Below are 6,964 nucleotides of genomic sequence, written 5' to 3'. Positions count from 1 at the left end.
TGTCGAATGCGGAATTCTCTGATTATGACGAGGAAATTCAGTCAGACAAAGAGGGCGAAGGTGAAACTGCGGCAGAGCGCCATGTAGAATCTGCAGGCATGGCAAGATGTACCGTTGGTAAGAGTGGCAGGTCAAACTCACGAACAAAACATCACAGACAGGAGCGCCTGCGATGGTGTACTCAACGACGAACCTGGGTGCACGAATGACAAAACGCATTTCTTCGGATGAATCCAGGTTCTGTTTGCAGCATCATGATGGTCGCATCCGTGTTTGGCGACATCGCGGTGAACGCACATTGGAAGCGTGTGTGCGGTATCGCCATACTGGCGTATCACCCGGCGTGATGGTATGGTGTGCCATTGGTAACACGTCTCTGTCACCTCTTGTTCGCATTGACGGCTCTTTGAGCAGTGGACGTTACATTTCAGATGCGTTACGACCCGTGGCTCTACCCTTCATTCGATCCCTGCGAGATCCTACATTTCAGCAGGATAATGCACGAGCTCATGTTGCAGGTCCTGTACGGGCCTTTCTGGATACTTTTCATGTTCGACAGCTGCCCTGGCCAGCACATTCTCCAGATCTCTCACCAATTGAAAACGTCTTGTCAGTGGTGGCCGAGCAACTGGCTCGTCACAATACGCCAGCCACTACTCTTGATGAACTATGGTGTCGTGTTGAAGCTGCATGGCAGCTGTACCTGTACACGCCATCCAAGCTCTGTTTGACTCAATGCCCAGGCGTTTCAAGGCCTCTATTACGGCCAGAGGTGGTTGTTCTGGGCACTGATTTCTCAGGTTCTATGAATCCAAATTGCGTGAAAATGCAGTCACATGTCAGGTCTAGTATAATATATTTGTCCAATGAATACCTGTTTATCATCTGCATTTCTTCCTGGTGTAGCAATTTTTATGGCCAGTAGTGTATATGAGAGGTAAAAATGGGGTGGTTAAAGGCATGAGATCCCTAAGTCAGAGCTAGGCAATCTGTCGCTACACACACTCTGAGCTTGTGTGGCCCTCTTTTCTTCAACCCGAGCAAGTCTACGGCATTTCGCATAAATGATGATCGCTCTGTATCCCCCAGAAAAGAGGTAGGATTGAATGTACGAGATCAATGTATACCTGTTGCACTCCATTCAGTGCAGAAGAGCTAGTTAATTGTGCCCTCCATGACGTGGCCGTGAATGTTTGTATAGGGCCTGAGCGCAGACACCGCATCCTCTGCCGGCATTTCGAATGAGAGTTCGAATATGAGGATCGTCCTGACACCGAGAGCCGGATGATCCATAGTTACCGGACCAATGTTGCGGTCCGAATGTCGGAAGATGAGCCCATCACTCGTTTTCTCTAAAATTCCGTCACATACAGCATCAGTTTAACGTAAACAACATTGCTCTCAATTGGGAGGTGGATTACAACAAGACTAGAACAGCGACCTTCACATCGTCTCGAAGAAATCGTTCTACTCCGAACGCCATGGGACGTGCATTTTCAGTCGGGAAACTGAATTTCAACGAGGATTTCCGATAGGAAATGGCCATGTACTTCCGAAGACACTCACTCGCCGGAAGGCTGGTGAAGCACTTAAACACATCAAAATCTCCGTACGCACCGCTGTGCCTGCCAAAGGCAGGCAGTCACCACCTCTACCACCCTAGCACACCCCCAGCACCGACCCAAACTTCCATATGTTCTAGTGTCTACGTCCCGTAGTGCTCGCATATAAATCTTACGATTTCAGCACAAGGGTAAACATTGTTTTGCTGCTCAGAGTATCTACACTACTGTCCATTAAAAGAAGAAATTCAGTTGATAAACGGGTATTCGTTGGACAAATATATTATACTAGAGCTGACATGTGATTACATTTTCACGCAATTTGGGTGCCTAGATCCTGAGAAATCAGTACCCAGAACAACCACCTCTGGCCGTAATAACTTCCTTGAAATGCCTGGGCATTGAGTCAAACAGAGCTTGGATGGCGTGTACAGGTACAGCTGCCATGCATCTTCAACACGACACCATAGTTCATCAAGAGTAGTGACTGGCGTATTGTGACGAGCCAGTTGCTCGGACACCATTGACCAGACGTTTTCAGTTGGTGAGAGATCTGTAGAACGTGCTGGCAGGGCAGCAGTCGAACATTTTCTGTATCCAGAAAGGCCCGTACTGGACCGGCAACATGCGGTCGTGCATTATCCTGCTGAAATGTAGGGTTTCGCAGGGATCGAATGAAGGGTAGAGCCACGGGTCGTAACACATGTGAAATGTAATGTCCCCTGTTCAAAGTGCCGGCAATGCGAAAAAGAGGTGACCGAGACGTGTAACCAATGGCACCCCATACCATCACACCGGGTGATACGCCAGTATGGCGATGTCGAATACACGCTCCCAATATGCGTTCACCGCGATGTCGCCAAATACGGATGCGGCCATCATGATGCTGTAAACAGAACCTGAATTCATCCGAAGAAATGACGTTTTGCCATTCGTCGTTGAGTACACCATCGCAGGCACTCCTGTGTGTGATGTAGCGTCAGGGATAATCGTAGCCATGGTCTCCTAGCTGATAGTCCATGCTGCTGCAAACTTCGTCGAACTGTTCGTGCAGATGGTTGTTGTCTTGCAAACGTCCCCACCTGTTGACTCAGGGATCGAGACGTGGCTGCACGATCCGTTACAGCGATGCGGATAAGATGCCTGTCATCTCGACTGCTAGTGATACGAGGCCGTTGGGATCCTGCACGGCGTTCCGTATTACCCTCCTGAACCCACCGATTCCATATTCTGCTAACAGTCATTGGACCTCGACCAACGCGAACAGCAATGTCGCAATGCGATAAACCGCAATCGCGATACGCTATAATCCGACCTTTATCAAAGTTGGAAACGTGATGGTACGCATTTCTCCTCCTTACACGAGGCATCACAACAACGTTTCACCAGGCAACGACGGTCAACTGCTGTTTGTGTATGAGAAATCGGTTGGAAACTTTCGTCATGTCAACACGTTGTAGGTGTCGCCACCGGCGCCAACCTTGTGAGAATGCTCTGAAAAGCTAATCATTTGCATATCACAGCTTCTTCTTCCTGTCGGATAAATTTCGCGTCTGTAGCACGTAATCTTCGTGGTGTAGCAATTTTAATGGCCAGTAGTGTAGTTTTGACATGATATAGAGTAGGGCAGTACTATACAGCCACTGTATTTTACAGTTACTGTATAGTTCGATGCAGTATTCCTTCAGACGTGTCAGAAAAACAGACGGTGCTGTCGATTAACAGCCGTATGAAATTGTGAAATGGATTCTCAAATTGCGAATACGATTGTACAACGGCTATACGATTTACTCGAACCCGGATTTCCCGGTTTACGCGAACGCTTAACCATCTTTGGAATCTCTCTTCTTCTTTCTCTGTTTTGTTGATCTCATTTTTTATATATTTTTTGTTGAATTTGTTCGGGGCGACGTCCGGTGACACCCGTTTAATTTCTCCGTTGATCCATGAACTAAGTTTTTTGTTACAGAGGGTTCCAGAGACTGGCCGAGGCTATTAATGCGACCACCCACGTAAAACAGGAAATCCTGGTTCGAGTTCCGGCCCACTACAAACATATCTTCCAAGTAAATCGCAAAGCCCTTTTAGAGTCACATTCGCAATTTGTAAATGCACTTTTAAAGAAAGTATACATTGCCCCGAATGTTGTCAAAATGTTCAAGAGGTACAACGGCACACTTCGTGGGTAATTTATCAGATGCCACATGTATATTTACAACCAAAATATGCGAACCACTCCGAGGTTCGAGCAGAGTGTAATTTATATGTAGCGTTTACTGTGATTTCTTCGCTGGCTGGGGTGGCCGAGCGGTTCTAGGCGCTACAGTCGGGAACCGCGCGGCCGCTGCGGTCGCAGGTTCGAATCCTGCCTCTGGCATGGATATGTGTGATGTCCTTAGGTTAGTTAGGTTTAAGTAGTTCTAAATTCTAGGGAACTGATGACCTCTGAAGTTAAGTCCCATAGTGCTCAGAGCCATTTGAACCATTTTTCTTTTTTTTTTGTGATTTCTTCCTATTCCTTTCACAAACAGAGGTTGCGTATGACGACTGATTATAAGCCTGTGTGCGACCTCTTATGTCCCTAATTTTAGCTTCGTGATCTTGACCGGATCGACGCAAAGGTGGCAGAAGAATGTCATTCCTGCCATAACATCTGGCCTTTGGAATTTTTTAAGTATATTTTCACGAGATATACGACTTCTTTCTTCCAGTGTTCCCACTTCAAATTTTTTCTGCATAACCGTTCCGCTCTCTTCCCAGTCAGACATACCTGTGAGCATTCATGCTGTCCTTAGTTCGTGCTTCATGTCTGTAGTGGACTGTTAAGGCAGCCAGTCCACAGTGAAGTAGCCGAAAGGGCACGCGTAAACTCACGCCGTCTTGCGTTAAGTCTGGAACAGGATTCGTAATGAATGTGATAAAGAAAAGAACGTAGCTACTAGAACACTTAACTTTTATATCGTCCTTTGGTATACAGCATTCTGGATGATACAAGTGAGACTCTATCTTGAGGTACATGCAATGGTACAAATGGCGTCTTGCTAGGTCGTAGCCATTAACTTAGCTGAAGGCTATTCTAACTGTCTCTCGGCAAATGAGAGAAAGGCTTCGTCAGTGTAGTCGCTAGCAACGTCGTCGTACAACTTGGGCGAGTGCTAGTACGTCTCTCGAGACCTGCCGTGTGGTGGCGCTCGGTCTACGATCACACAGTGGCGACACGCGGGTCCGACATGTACTAATGGTTCGCGGCCGATTTAAGCTACCACCTAGCAAGTGTGGTGTCTGGCGGTGACACCACAATGTCCCCCGCCAGTCTGGAGTGAGATGGGTCCCAGACAATTGCGTAGTATTCAAATATTGGCCGCACAGTCATTTGGACAATTTTTTTAATGGCTGTGATATTTCTTGATGATCCGTTGTAAACGACCATTTGAACACGGAATTTAATATTTCGCCGATAGTTTTCCTATTTTTTACTTCGGTTCTTGGCTCGGCAACGAGTGTGTGAGGACTCAGTTTTTGCCATTGACTGCCTTACCATAAGACTAAACATTTTTGAGGTTTTGGGAGAGCTCCTATGATAATGTTTTGCTTTGGTAGTTATCGAACTCTTCACGCATTGCCTTTCTGATTGTCACCGGTGTTTCGATCAGCAGCTGCCGATCTTCGGGCTATACCTTGCCTTGAACCTACTGCGGAGAATACGTGGTTGCATAAGACGTTTCTCAATGTAGTTTGTGTAGCATGGTGTATCTCTACCATCTAGAGATTCGGAATGAAATATTTGGCGTATATTTTTTTATGGCTAATACTTCTGTACTTGAATCGTTTACCAGTTTGCTCTGTACATGTTAGCTTTGGTGAAACAAGAAAAATTACCCCGAATTTTATTGCTAAAGTAAATGCTTTTATCTATTTTCGCTAAAGACTACCATAGCGATTCAGACATGAACTCTCAGTGAACATGCTTTAATATACTATCTCATATAATAAATCCAGAGCACTCTTCGTAACGAAATGCTCATGTAAACTCACTATAGGTGATCCGATGTAGAATTTAATGCCGTACATGTCTGGTAATCTTGTTTTGGATTAAACACGTAATTTCGCAAGAATTGGAGAAAACCCAGAACGAGTCCAAAATTTCAATAGTTTTCCTTTCATCAAGGGTGAAGTTTCACTCAGAAATGAGGGAGAACTGGGAGTATTTTTATCAGAGGTCAGCTTCCAGAACTCCACTAATTTTTGGACGACGGAATTCTAATTTTCTTGGCCTTCTAGCTCTTCGCCGCCGTTTCGTGAGTGTGGTGATTTGTATTGCTGGTAAAGTTCGTGTAGCAGCCAGACATTACCAAATTTAGCGATCTAACTTTTTTACAATATACTTAATTCATATTCATTACTGTTAACAAATTTGAACACTGATGTTGCTATTCTATGGTTTCTCGAAACCTTATAATTTTCGTCTGTCGGTTCTGTCTTGCTACCGGACTGTCTGACGTAGTGCCTCACGCACTAGATTCGCTCCCGGAAGAGCCGGTTTGTACCCACAACCGGCAATCCAGATTTTGGTTTTCCATGATTCCCCATTCACTCTGGGCGAATACTGCTATGGTTCCTTTAAAAGATCACAACCACTTCTATCCCCTCCAATAATAAAAAAATATCCGAGTAAAACTGTGTCTCTTATGACGTTTGCTGTCGACGAGACGAAAAACATTAAACTTATTTCCCTACATCTACTGTAAAAGATGATCCATGGGTCTGCGCAGTGCCACCATGCGTGTGTTGTCAACACTGACTAAGAGGAAAACTCTTTTTCCACCTGCTTCTCCTCTCTTCGTGACGGTCATTGTGCTGCTTCCACCACTCACTGACTCATTATTGTTTGAAATGGTTCTATTTGTTGATAAAGCGTGAATTGCCTATGTGTATGCAGCGCAAATCTTTACTGAGAGAGAGAAAGAGAGAGAGAGAGAGAGAGAGAGAAAGACCTCTTCTGTGTCCCCGAAATCTAATCGTGGCTACGCTTGTGCTGGGCAACCAACCCCATCCTCATATTATCATACACTACTGGCCATTAAAATTGCTACACCACGAAGATGACGTGCTACAGACGCGAAATTTAACCGACAGGAAGCAGCTGCTGTGATATGCAAATAATTAGCTTTTCAGAGCATTCTCACAAGGTTGGCGCCGGTGGCGACACCTACAACGTGCTGACATCAGGAAAGTTTCCAACCGATTTCTCATACACAAACACCCGTTGTGATGCCTCGTGTAAGGAGGAGAAATGCGTACCATCACGTTTCCGACTTTGAGAAAGGTCGGATTGTAGCCTATCGCGATTGCAGTTTATCGTATCGCGACATTGCTGCTCGCGTTGGTCGAGATCCAATGAC

This window comes from Schistocerca nitens, chromosome 3, assembly GCF_023898315.1.
Source record: "Schistocerca nitens isolate TAMUIC-IGC-003100 chromosome 3, iqSchNite1.1, whole genome shotgun sequence".
Lineage (NCBI taxonomy): Eukaryota > Metazoa > Arthropoda > Insecta > Orthoptera > Acrididae > Schistocerca > Schistocerca nitens.
Note: the sequence above shows the minus strand (reverse complement) of the source record.